Genomic DNA, 14405 nt, shown 5'->3' on the forward strand with positions numbered 1-14405 from the left:
ATTGTTTTTTCAACCACTTGTACGAAAGTTAAATCAAGTTCAACTTAATGACCTTGATTAACAACTTGTAAAAACAATCACATGTAGGTTTTTCACACAAACATTTTTCATGAATAATGCCGATTCATGCTCCACGATTACCAACTTGGGAGCTCCGGGAAGTCAGGATTTTTAAGGAAAGAATACAGACACCCAAGCCTGACCAGCTTTGGGTTACACCTGTTCAATTTCACTTGGTCTTTGAACATTCCTTTTTTCTTCATAAAATTCTTTTACCCCTTTTTCCTTACCATCAACCATCTTACCAAAGAAATGTTTCACTTTGCCATTAAACGCTTTTTCGATATCAAATTCTTTCTTTTCAGAATAGAATTGATTCGAAATCTCTACTTTTCCAACTTTTTGTTTTAAATTTTCAGTCCGCAATGGTGGAAAGTTTGCGTCATCCATTGGTGGAACTGAATTTTCTCTTTTTAGCTCACCTTGTGGCTCCTCTGACTTTAACAAATCAGATTCATCGCCAGATTTTACATCTGATTTCTTAACAACCTACGTTTGGTTGTTAAGATTCACTCTTCTTTTGTAAAATCTTTTAGAACACTCACCAACTTCATATGTTGAATTTTTAAACATTTTAAATTTTTCAGTTGGTGTTTCAGTTTTATCAACAACTTTTTCTTTGAGTTTAGAAGACACTCCCTGTTGTGTGTTGGTTGCCTTTGGACAGTTCCAGGCGATGTGACCAACTTTTTTGCATCGGTAACTGGTTCTTGTCTCCGTTTTCTGATTAGCTTCATTCTTCTCATGTTTCTGTTTTTCTGCAAGAAACGCTTTGTTCGATTGCATCTAGAATGAGCTCATTTTCTCTTCTTCAGAACTTGCTCCTGAAACAAATACAGTTTTTGATTTAAAATCTTTAATATTTTGATTATTTTCAACATCAAAACCCAACCCCTTCATTTTGAAATTGCTTTTATGATTCGGTTTCTTTTGATGACCTGGACCGAAACCTTTCTTCTTGTTTAAACGTTGTTGAACTCTAGAAGTATATTTTGGTTTTGAAAATCCCATTTTACCTTTTATTTCTGAAAATTTTATTTTTATCAATTTAAAAATTGTTTTACTATTTTCAATTTTCACATTTTTAATAGGAAATTCCTCATTAGAATATAATTTGTATGAGTCATTCAAAGTATATGCTACTTTGAATGTTTCGTCATTCAAATTATTTTTTGACATCAGAAAATCTTTATTGTAAACCCTTTTGACCGATGATTTCGAACTGTCAACTGATGAACTTACGCTCTCAGATTCAGACTTTGACTCTGACTCCTCATCGTTATCCAACACCTTCCCAGATCGGAGACGGACATTTTTTATAATTTGCACTTTGTTTCTTACCAGTATCCGTATCTTCCGACTTCTTATCTTGAAAAGCTTCACAACCTACTACTGTTGGATAGATTCTATCAATCATATAATCAGAACTTGAATAACTCATTAACAATCGTCTGATTCATTCATTCTCTATCTTTTCAGTCTCCAATTCCTGCTTCAACTCTGCACACTCTTCAATATAGTGGTTGATGGCCTTCTGCTTAGACATCATCACTGCATTCATCATTGTCAAAGCATCTTCCCTTTCTGAGTTTGTCTTTTCCAACTGGTTGACTGTTCTATTCAACACATCATAAGATTCTTTCACATACTTAACATCGAACAATAATTTTTCTTTCATCTCGTCTAGCTCACTATACTTCTTATATTTCTCTTCACAATGTTTGCATGATTCCAAACATTTCAGACAAGGTCAGAAGAGTTCTAGACCAAATCAGAGGCGGAATTCATTGATTTGATCTTCATTCAGCTTGATATACACTTAGAAGTAGATTAACTATCGATTGTATTGATTTCACAACGTTATACGAGCTGGCGAGACTTCGGCAGAGCTTTGCTACCGGAATCAGAAGTTACAAATGAAATCCCAAGACCCACTATTTATAGGAAAGCCCAGGTCGCACCAACCAGCCCATATGATCTGGTCCAGGTCGCACGACCTGGCCAGGTCGCACGAACTAGTCACCTCACACGAGGTGGCTGGTTTAGACCTGTTTCCCGTTTCTTTCGAACTACGTGTCCTGGTCTATCAATCTAGTTATATGACTCGATACAAGACGAAGTCAACAGACATATGCACTAACATGTTTTACCAAAAGATTTTTAGATTTATCAACTTTATTGGGCAAAACAACTGAATTCAAATCCACACAAATAGAACCAAAATAAATGTCAGAACATTCATCGCTCTTTAAAACAGAGCCCACACAATCCAAAGCTTCAGAAGAAATTGAAATATTGTTTGACTTTTCAGAAATTAAAGAATTGTTTTTCTGAATTTTATTTTTCAAAACTTTAAATGTAACGTCTTCCTCATCATCTCCATCTACCCAATCTTCAATAATTACCTGGTCTGCATTTGAAACAACAGGGTTAGTATCATTAATTTTCTCACAAACAGTGTCACTTGATGCTGCAGAATTGCTCTCGGCATCTTGTAATACAATTGGTTCAGAAGAATCAGAATTATTTTCTTTTGAACATTCAGCAGGGGCTCCTATGGTTTCGTTACCATCTAACTCAACAGAGGCTCCTGATGTTGTTTCTGATTCTTCTTTGATCGAGTTTGAATCAACAGTTTCAAATGATTCATTTGTTGATTCCACTAAAGCAACTGACCCTGAATTATCACAGTCAGTCTTTTCATAGGAGTCACTGGTTGAATCAGATGAGGCTGATGACTCAGTTTGAGATGCCTCTGCTTCCTCAGGTGATGCACTGTTGACACTAGGTGATTTGCCCATTTCTGATTTCTCAGAAGTGGATGTCTCAGAAGTGTCACAAGATGTGTCACATGACGAAGCAGATTCACTTTGTTTGCTCCTATTGAATTCTTTCATAAATTCAGTTAAACCTCTTAACATGGCAAACTCGATGTTGTCTACATTAACTCTAGGCTCTTTTGCTTCAGGCTCTTTTGTGACAGATTTATTTTCACAAGATTGTTTTGACTCGCATGATTCTTCCCCTTTCAACACATGAAAATGTTTATCAACACTTGCATTTTTCTCAAAGTTTAAGGTTTCAGTGTGATTTAAAGCATTTTCTGATTTAACAAACGTTTGATTATAGGCCTGTTTTTCTAAGATGACTTTAGTATTATCAGGCTTGGTGATTTTTATCTTTCGAGGCTTGACAGGCTCATGCTTCCTATCCTCTGGTTTTCCATATTCCATCTTAGGTAAATTGTCTATCTCCTCTTCAGTCATAGGAATTGAGGAATAGTTATGGTTGTATGGTGGAGGTATGGCTACAAAACCCAACCCCTTATTCCTTATTTCCTTTTTGCTATACTGTAACTGTTGATTTATCATTTTCTCGACCTTTTCGCTTGAAACATCAAATTTTTTTTAAATTAAATTCTGTATTTTTGAAAGTCGATTTTAAGTTGTTTAACTCAACAATTAACTTTTCAGATAGCTCTTTGAAGTGGAGATATCGATAGTTCGCTTCGCTTAGATCACTATGCAACTTTTGAATGTCACATTTTTGAGCCTCTACCATATCTTTATACCCATCCAGTTTCTTTTTAACTTCGTGACTAATGGATCTGGTATATTGAAGTTGCATAGTAAGCGATTCGGCCTGTTCCTTAAAACCTTTTACCTTCTCTCTACATTTTAAAGTACAACAAAACTTCATCTACACATACCTTAGCCTCAGAAGGAGTGTAGTCATTCATTTGAGACATGAGGGCATGATAAATCATTCCCTCAGCATCTTCAGCTGCCAAGTCAGCATCTTCTTTCACTTCTGCCATGAGAGCTTGATTTTGTTGGTACAAGGTCTCTGTAGTCATCTGCAGATCGTTCATATGTTGACTCCAGTCAAATCCCCTTCCTTCCTGAATCACCAATGCATTTCCAGGAGTTGCAACCGATTCAGCAGCTTGAGTTCTGGCTGTAGTGTTTGAGGGTGAACCTTGTGTGGGATGAGTAACATTGATGTTTGAGGTTGAAACAACATTTGGAGCTGGTCGAGCTACTGAACAAACAGTGACAGTAACATTTGTCAGGATTGCAAGCAACCTACATTAAGCGAGCTAGAAGCTAAAGTGAATCTTTTTTTGGATCAACTCTTTCCCTTTTTGGCTGTTTGCACTCTCTAGTATAGTGCCCAGGCTCATGGCAGTTGTAACATCGGAGCTTAGCCTTATTCCAACCAATCTCACCATCAATTGTGTCCCATTTGTTTCTACCGGTTTTCTTCACGAAATTCCTGGCACGAAACACTGCCATGGCCATTTTCCAAGTGATATCCATCTCCTCAACATCATCAGGATGGACTTCCAGCAGTTCAGCAGAGTCGATGTTGTACTTTACCCTTCCAGCAATAAAAGCATGATAACAGTTCATGACCCCTGTCATGAAAGCCATAGCTTGTTCAAAATCTCTTGAAGTAGCAACTGAGGAGTTTGTAGCAGCAAATGCAGTAGTGATATTCGAAAGAAGTTGTGTGGGTGTAGGAGCAGATGGATTAGTAGGCTGTGCAGCAGACAGAGTTTGGTTCACTTGTTGAATAGCAGCGGGAAAGTAGCCAGATTGGTTAACAAAGGTTCCAAGATTAGCATGGAGCGGCACAGTAGAAGGTCCTGGAATCGAGCTCATTCCTTGCTGAGACATCAAGGCGCTGTTGGTCAACACACCTGCATTGTTGTAGCTTGCAGTGTGGTTGTAGAGCCTTTGTTTGTCATCCATTTCATAAGAATTTAGAAAAGAAATCAGCTCAGAGAGAGTCATTCTAGCTAAGTCCCTGGTTCTTTTGATGAGAGTTACATTGGTATCCCAGTTTCTTGGAAGAGCATTAAGCAGTTTCTTGTTGGTAACAGGCTTTTCAAGGCTGATATCATGAGTTTTCATATCACTGACCAAGGCAACAAATCTTTGGATTTGATTTTCCAAAGTTTCCCCTGGGAAGTGATTGAATAGGTTGAACTTTTGGGTAAGCATTTCCCTTCGACTTTCCTTCATCTCTTCATTTCCTTCATAGATAGCCAGCAGAGTTCCCACATTTCCTTAGCAGTTTTGCAATCACGAATTCCAATGTCAACTTCTTGTGCAAGAGAAGAGTGCAGCATAGCAAGAGCCTTGTTGTCAATGTCTTGTTTTTCACGATCCTCTTCAGTAAATTTAGACTCGGGCTTAGGAGCAGTTGTTCCCTCAGCATCATTCACAACATAGGTGATCACAGTTGGTCCGTTGCAGATGGACTCCACGCCTTTGGATCCTTGATCCTCATGTATTGGATGAACCTGAGCTTCCATTCTGAAAAGGATCACCCAGAAATGAGCCTGGGAATCCTGTTATTAGTTCCAATTATGTTATCTAGATCCTGGTTAATAGCAGTAGTTTCAGTCAATCCCAATTGATTAGTTTGAGCCATTTCTGAAGAAACTATTGAACTTATGAGTAACACGTAATATTAAATATAAAGACCAATTGAATATCACTAATGATTACAATACAATTCAAACAATAATTCAGATGGTTCAATATATAATTCAAGATTCAATCTAAAACAGTTCTGTAGAAACAGTCCATGAGCCAAACAGTCCAGTCCACGTGAATAGGTCCAATTCCAGTCGCACAAGATGAATCGTACAACACCCCTTTTAGCTGAACCTTTGTCAATCGCATAAGTCACTATGACCCCTTTGATCGCACAAGTCCGAGCGTACAAGTTGAATCGCACAAGACGTCTTCAGTTGAACCTTTTGCCAATCGCACAAGATGTTATGACCCCTTTCAATGTGAACCTTTGCGTCGCACAAGTGTCCAGTCGCACAAGATCACTGACAGCAGTTCAACAACAAACAGTGGATCGCACAAGATCTTCTCAGTCGCACAAGAGATCTTCAATCGCACAAGGTGTAAAGCTTGGGCCTGAATCCTTAACAGCCTAGAAAAGTGTGATCGCACAACCCAAAGTGAATCGCACAAGGTATGTTATTGAGCCTCAGTCCCTTAAAGGTCCAAAATGTATCAATCGTACAAGTCCTTCAATCGCACAAGCTGAATTTTGGAAAGATAATCTTGCCAACTTTCAACCAAAATCCCGAAAGATTTGGTGATTTCAATTTCTGAATCTTTTCGAAATTTCCTGTAACAAAGTTTCCAAAAATCTGCAAACACAACCAACTTGCACACAAACAGATCAAACCCAAAAATTATTCAAAATTTCTAATGAATATTTGATGAAACTCGAAGCACAAAACCCTGAATTTCAAATATTTTCGAAACACTTTTAATCAAAAATGACCTGTTTGACTAAAAATCCTTTTAATTTTACTAAACAAGATCTTTAGGATTAAGAAACATTAGTCAAACCTTAATTTTGATACCTAAAAACAGTTGATTTTCACAAGAATTTTCACCAAAATAAGTCAAATTTTCAGATTTGCAGATCCGTTTTTATTCACAATATGTCAGATTTATTCTAACCAAAACAGAAAATTTACTTTAAAATCAGTATTCGTGCTTCAACATGGGTTGATAAATAGACGCAAATAGACAGATTTTTAAAGCAGAAAATTGAAAATTCAAATTTTTTCGAACGAAATAAACAAGTGACAGAATGAAGTTATAAGATAAAACTAAAACCAGCCAAGAAATCAAACCTTTTCTGTCGACTTTCGAGCACAATCAGCAGCAAAATCAACTTTCAATCTTCAAGATATCCGATCCAACCGAGCCTTCGTGAGACTACTTAGGCTCTGATACCAATTGTAAGTCCAGGAACACTACAATCAGATATCAAACACCAAACTAGTAGCGGAAATACGAGTACGATGTAGAATATCAAAAGCAATTGTATTGATTCGAGCACACAAGAACACACGATTACTATGAATCGTCTGGTATCCTTGGTCGCACAAAAGCAAAAGTTTTAATGAGAATCAACAACCAAATAAGACTAAGGACTCCCCTATTAATACATACATAGGTGATCCTTTTACATTGGGCCAAGCCCATACCCCATTGACACCAAAACAACCATACACGCCCACTATATAGTTCGAACCCAAAACAAACACAATAACCTAAGACAGACGCAAACTTACACTAGTTAATACCCTTACAATATCCCCCTAGGTTTGTGTTGGCTTGGCGTCTTCAGCTTCACTGTTGCATCCTCTTTTGCTTCTTGGCTTGTTCTTTTTGTTTCCTTTGTACCTCAGGCAAGATTGGTATATTCCTTCCCATATATGGACCAAACAACTGTGTCTCAACTCTCGTATGCTGCCTTGACCACAACTTGAAATTCATAATCTGGGCCACAGCTCCAATCCAACTCTTGGCACACACCTCGTACTGAGGATCACTCTGAGTTTAATTTTGCTAAGAGATTGATATCCTTTTCACCAAAACACATCAAGTCTCGAGTATTAATGAACCTGTACTCAGCATCATCACATACAATCACTGCTTGACCAGAAATCAGATCATACATCCAAAATTGAAAGTTCTTCAGAGAATCATCAGGAAGTTCCTTCAGCAGTGGCACTGTATTCGTCTGTTTAGTTGTAGGCCACTTCACAATCTTGTAAGGCTTTCAATAGTAGACTCAGCTAATTTCATATCTCTGAAATTGACTCGAGCCTGTTGCTGCAGCCTGTTGTAGAAATTAACTCCAATTTTGCAATTTGGATTCTTGACCTAATCATGAAATCCAGCATTGCTCAATTCTCTTAAATCAACTGGAGTCCAGGAGTTGAAATCTTCAGAATTCTTATAGTACTCCACCTCATTATTCTTCCTCAGCACGATAAACATTTCTTTCTCATCGTTGTATGCCCAGCTTTTAATACCCAATCTATTGCCCTTCTTGCTCTTTTCAGTGGTAATCACATATCTATTAGGTTTATCTCAAACTGTAAGTTCCATTCAGCTCCTACATTCCTCATAACTACCATTCTCTTTCTGGGTTTCTGATTCACTATACGAGGAGTGCTTTCATAGGACCTGTTCATTGCATCTTCATGCTCTTTTCTCTGCTGCACTCCCTCTTCAGCAGTAGACTCCTTTGGTGGATCAGCAAACTCCATAGGAAATTTTCCTTCCAGTTTCTGCTTCATATCCATCACAATAGCACTAAGAGCTCCCAGGTTGGTTTCCAATTCATTGATCTTTTGATTCTTAACCACCAATTCCTCCATTGGACTGGCAATCTGAGCATCCTTGAATATTTTTCTTCTTCAAGAGTAGAAATTCTCCGAATCAAGATTGTTGTCTCATTCTCTTCAAAAAGATCTTCACTGTTGGAACTATCAGCAGTTGCAGCAGTTTCAAGAGTTTCAACTTGTTTTATCTTAGCTGCTACTTCAACTTGAACAGCAGCAGCTTGTAGTAACTCAGCAGCTCTAATCACATTAGCTTCAGAGGGGCCACTGCTTGAACCCTCGATTGGCTTAGGAGCAAGCATATACATTGCTGCTCTTTCATTCAAAATAAAATCAACTATCTTGGGATAGAGTTCTGATGGTGTATAGTTGATCTTCGGTTATAAAGGGCCAGTGGGGTCAGATGTTTTTGAGGTTGTTTGAATGTTTACCTCACCACTGAGCCTAGGATCCCTTTTGCTTCGTTTCCTAGGAGGAAAATCAGCGGTAGGTTCTTCTAAAGAATGATCAACAGCAGCAGCTTCAGTTGTAGACACAGGTTCATCATGAAGAGGGCTCACGTGAACTGGTTCACAGATCTCTTCAGTTTCTGCTGTAAGGCCTTCAGCCATGATCTCTATCTCTGTTTCACTTTCATCAACACGTTCATCTTCTTCTTCTTCATCAATTATCCTGTCATCTCCAACATCTTCCTCACTTTCAATACCAGTCAGTGCTACGTTCTCAATCGGCTCGTGAACACTAACAGGAGCTTCAATTATCTCTACATCCTGCTCTTCAGCCACAATAGCATTTATCTGAGTCGGTGCTGCTTCTAGAATCTCAGCAAAAATTCCAAATTTTTCTAAAGCACGCTTGTTTTCATAATTGATCCCAACATTATCTCTTGACCTTTGGTTTATCCACGTAGATACTAAGTGATTCATCATCTTCGCATCATAGGTTTTCATAGTAACTGGCAACTTAGGATACTTCTTTTCTAAGATCATCTGTATAAATCTTGGGAACTTGTACCAGTACTTCTCATTCAATGTTTTCACATTTGCAAACATATCATCAAAGACACTTTTTGAGTAGTTATACTTCCATCCTTCAACCACCGAAACCACTACAGAAGTTTGCTTCAATGTCAGTTTGTCAAGACCACTCTTGTTCCCACTAATGCATACCAGATTGTCACACCCCCAAAATCCACCTGCGGAGTATCACCGCTTGGGAGCGTGACTGACCAGGATCAAGCCACCAATCATATTGAACATGTAATTAATATTAAGTAAAATAAATGTAAACCATCCATCCAATACGATAGGTGTTCAAAACATAACCATAGTTTTCAAAGTGTAGCGGAAGCATAGTAAATAATCCAACAATAGTTAATAGTTTTAAAAGTCATAATAGTTCAACGTAGAAACCACGATCCTTGTCCACAACGACCCGCTTCTCCAGTGCAAGCTCCAAGTACCTAACGATCTGCAAGGCATGTAACAGAATGATCAACAAACTAGTTGAGCGAGTTCACAGTAAGTAAATGCGTAATAGTAAGTAACGGGTGGCTCTACAGGGCCAATAGTAAGTTATACAGGTGGGGGCTTCCCATGTTATGTGACCACTAGACTATTCGTATTATCCTTGTTCTTCGTCCGAGAACAGTAGCGCGTATAAGGTGTGCGTAGGTTTTACGCACGTATCCTCTGTACCAAGGATAGAAGTAAGTAATGCGTACACGTAGGTTTTACGTGCGTATCCTCTGTACCGAGGATAGAAATTGGCATGTGACCACGTAGGTGTTATCCCAACCTACGGAACCGTCCTGACATCCGAGGACCATGATAGGTGATAGTCTAGGAAAAGCATATGTACGTTCTTAATCAATGATAACCTTTAACCCATTCCCACGACCCGGGAATCCCATGCCTTAATAGGAGTGTGAACTCACCTTGGTTTGCTCGGTATGCTAAGTTATGCACTCACAAGTAATTAATCAAGTCCTATTGTATGCACGTATAACAAATCAGTTCATGTTCGAAATGATACGCATGTAATCTAATGTCGTATGGTGCTTGACAGCCAATATCGTGTATCACGTAACAGTTAACCCATTCATGCAATTCACGTAATTCATGTGAACATATACAGGATCATGCATCTCACAAAAACTCAGACAAGTATGGGGGGGGGGGTCTCCCCTGTTCAAAACTCGTATAACACATGTAATCATCATGCAATCTCGGACATATAATCAGCATGCAAACTCAGACATGGTCAATCATATTAAACTCAGTGCATTAGATAGTCCATCAGTATATAATCCATTAAACTCGGCCCAATTATTTATCAATTAAGTTCGGACCATAACCAATCAATTAAGTTCGGACCATAATAAATCAATTATGTTCGGACCAATTGCAAATCAATTAAACTCGGTCCATTGACAACCCCTTATACTCGGACCACTTGCTTTCATTTATACTCGGACCCTTATAACCAAACTCGGTCCATTCATCCATTGATAAACTCGGACCATTAGGTCTTTGAACAAAGTCGGACACATAAAGGGGGTTTAAACTCGGACCTAAGGTTAATTTAATTAAACTCGGACCAAGGTTCACTCAATTAAACTCGGACAAGGTTCTTTCAATTAAACTCGGACATGGTTGATTTATGTAAACTCGGACCAACCATGCTACCCAATTAAACTCGGACTAGATGATGGTCAATATACTCGGTCCAATATCAATTCATTAAACTCGGGTAACATCAATTGAATTATATTCGGACCATGTTATATCTATTAAACTCGGACCACTATATTCATCAATTTAAACTCAGACAAATACTCAAACAAATAAACTCGGTCATCATGCATCATTATAAACCTCGGACTTAACATAAATCATGAAGATTCAATTACATTGAAACGATTTCAACAGTTACGTTCTTGATCAAACCCTACCTTATTCATTCATAGCAGAATCAATTCAACAATTAACATTTCTACATACCATGAATCTAAATCATCAGATGAACGATTGTAGGACATATCAACAACATTATCACCACAATCCAAATCAAATCATCAATTACAGGATTAGCATGTGAAGAACTAGGGTTTACAAGTATTGCAAAAATCATGAACCGATATCAATCAAATAATCAACAAGCAATTATTAACAATTACCTTGAATGATTCTAGATGAGTAGAGTGATCAAACTCGTGATGATTATCTTGGTGATGATGATGGTGATGATTGCTAGAGCCCAAGAATGAGAGTACGTGCTTTGGTTTTGGTGAAAGTGATTAGTGAATGATTAGGGAGGGGATTAGGGTTAAGTATAATCAAGTTCACTAATGGCTCTCTACACCCCTAACTAATATAATTTACAATAGTACACCATCTCATAACTATTTCATAGTTCCACCACCAAGTTTACACATTTGACAAGTTTCACAAATAACAAACAACTATGCACAATCAAACAATCAAAACATATCTAATCCCATGGAAATCAATTGTGCAATTACATGAACGTGCAATAAATACGACATAGAATCTTGAAAATTCGAGTTGTCACATTATCCCCAACTTAAAAGAAATTTCGTCCCGAAATTTGGTACGCACTCACTGAGGAAGCTAGGTAAGTTACATCGTTCACTGGTTTTCCTGGGGTGTCACATCATCCCCCCGTTAATTTGGAATTTCGTCCCGAAATTCAGTAGTAGTAGCTTCAGCCTCAGTAGTGGTTGCATTGGTTTCGAATAACTGGGGGTACTTTTCTTTCATCTGGTCTTCGCGTTCCCAGGTATACTCTGGGCCACGCTGGGAGTTCCAACGAACTCGAACAAGAGGGATTCTCTTGTGCTTGAGGACCTTAACATCCCGGTCCGTGATTTCAACTGGTTCCTCGACGAACTGCAACCGCTCGTCGATAGTGAGTTCCTTAAAAGGAACTATGAGGGTCTCATCTGACAGGCACTTCTTCAGATTCGACACGTGAAATACATTGTGAACTGCACCGAGTTCAGCTGGTAGGTTCAGTTTGTAGGCCACTTTGCCAATCTTTTCTAAGATTTCGAATGGTCCGACGTACCGCGGATTCAGTTTGCCCCTTTTGCCAAAACGTACCACACCCTTCCAGGGTGAGACTTTCAATAATACCCGGTCCCCGACCTGAAATTCCAAAGGCTTTCTACGCTTGTCCGCGTAGGCTTTCTGACGGTCGCGTGCTGCCGCCATGCGTTGCCGTATCTGCGCAATCTTTTCTGTGGCGTCCACTACAATCTCTGGACCCGTAATTTGACTATCCCCCACCTCTGCCCAACAGAGAGGTGACCGGCATTTACGTCCGTACAATGCCTCGAATGGAGCGGCTTGAATGCTGGTATGGTAACTGTTATTGTACGAAAACTCCACCAATGGGAGGTGTTTTTCCCAGCCGTTGCCGAAATCGATAACGCATGCCCTAAGCATGTCTTCAAGTGTTTGAATCGTTCGCTCAGACTGCCCATCCGTCTGAGGATGATATGCCGTGCTCATGTCTAATCGTGAGCCAAAGGATTTGTGCATCGCTTGCCAAAGCTCTGACGTAAATCGTGCATCGCGATCTGAAATGATAGAGGTGGGCACTCCGTGCCTTGAAACAACTTCTTTAAGATAGACGTCTGCGAGAGTGGAGAACTTGTCCGTTTCCTTGATCGGCAGGAAGTGTGCAGACTTGGTGAGTCGATCAACTATGACCCATATTGTATCGTTCCCACGCTGAGATCTAGGTAGGCCTGTAACAAAATCCATGGAAATTTCTTCCCATTTCCATTGCGGTATCTTAGGCTGCTGAAGTAGACCAGCTGGTTTCTGATATTCAACCTTGACTCTCGCACAGGTTAAGCATTTTCCAACGTACGTAGCGATGTGAGCCTTCATACTAGGCCACCAATAAGTAGTGCTGATGTCGTGGTACATTTTATCCGACCCTGGATGTACCGAATAGCGAGACTTGTGAGCTTCATCCATTACAAGTTCGCGTAGACCGCCATAAAGTGGGACCCAAATACGCCCCGTTACATAGTAGGCGCCGTCTTCCTTTTGTTCCATTCGTTGCCTTGAGCCGCGTAAGGCTTCAGCTTTGACGTTTTCGGGTTTCAGTGCTTCTAGCTGAGCAGCTCGTATCTGTGCAGGAAGACTGGACTGAATAGTAAGCTGTAGCGCTCGCACGCGCTTAGGTAGAGTGTCTTTCCGACTGAGGGCATCAGCCACAACATTGGCCTTGCCTGGATGATACTTGATGGCGCATTCATAGTCGTTTAGAAGTTCAACCCATCTCCGTTGACGCATGTTCAAATCCTTCTGCTTAAGGATATGCTCGAGACTCCTGTGATCGGTGTAAATCGTGCACCTGGTACCGTACAGGTAGTGTCGCCATATCTTAAGCGCGAAAACAACAGCTCCCAGCTCTAAATCGTGCGTCGTGTAGTTTCGTTCATGAACCTTGAGTTGCCGCGAAGCGTAGGCAATAACTTTATCCCGCTGCATCAATACACAACCAAGCCCCTGTATCGATGCGTCACAGTAAACCACGAAGTCATCTGTGCCCTCTGGCAATGAGAGAATAGGTGCGCTGCAAAGCCTATCCTTTAAGTACTGAAAAGCAGTTTCCTGCATATTACCCCATCTGTAAACGACACCTTTCTGTGTCAGCATAGTGAGCGGCTGCGCGATCTTGGAGAAGTCTTTGATAAACCGCCTGTAGTATCCCGCCAAACCCAAGAATTGGCGTATTTCTGTTGGTGTACGCGGTGCTGGCCAATCCCTGATCGAATCTACCTTGGATGGATCGACATGAATCCCATCCTTGTTCACCACATGGCCTAAGAAGTGGACTTCATGAAGCCAGAAGTCGCATTTTGAAAACTTTGCGTACAGTTGCTCCTTTCGAAGAAGTTCCAAAATAAGGCGAAGATGCTGCTCGTGTTCCTCCTGACTCTTGGAGTAAATCAGAATGTCGTCTATGAAAACAATAACGAACTTGTCAAGATAAGGTTTGCACACCCTGTTCATAAGATCCATGAAGACTGCAGGCGCGTTCGTAAGCCCGAATGGCATGACCAGAAACTCGTAATGACCGTAGCGAGTTCTGAAAGCGGTTTTGGAGACGTCCTCATCCCGGACTCTCA

The sequence above is a fragment of the Helianthus annuus genome, chromosome 14, assembly GCF_002127325.2.
Source record: "Helianthus annuus cultivar XRQ/B chromosome 14, HanXRQr2.0-SUNRISE, whole genome shotgun sequence".
Lineage (NCBI taxonomy): Eukaryota > Viridiplantae > Streptophyta > Magnoliopsida > Asterales > Asteraceae > Helianthus > Helianthus annuus.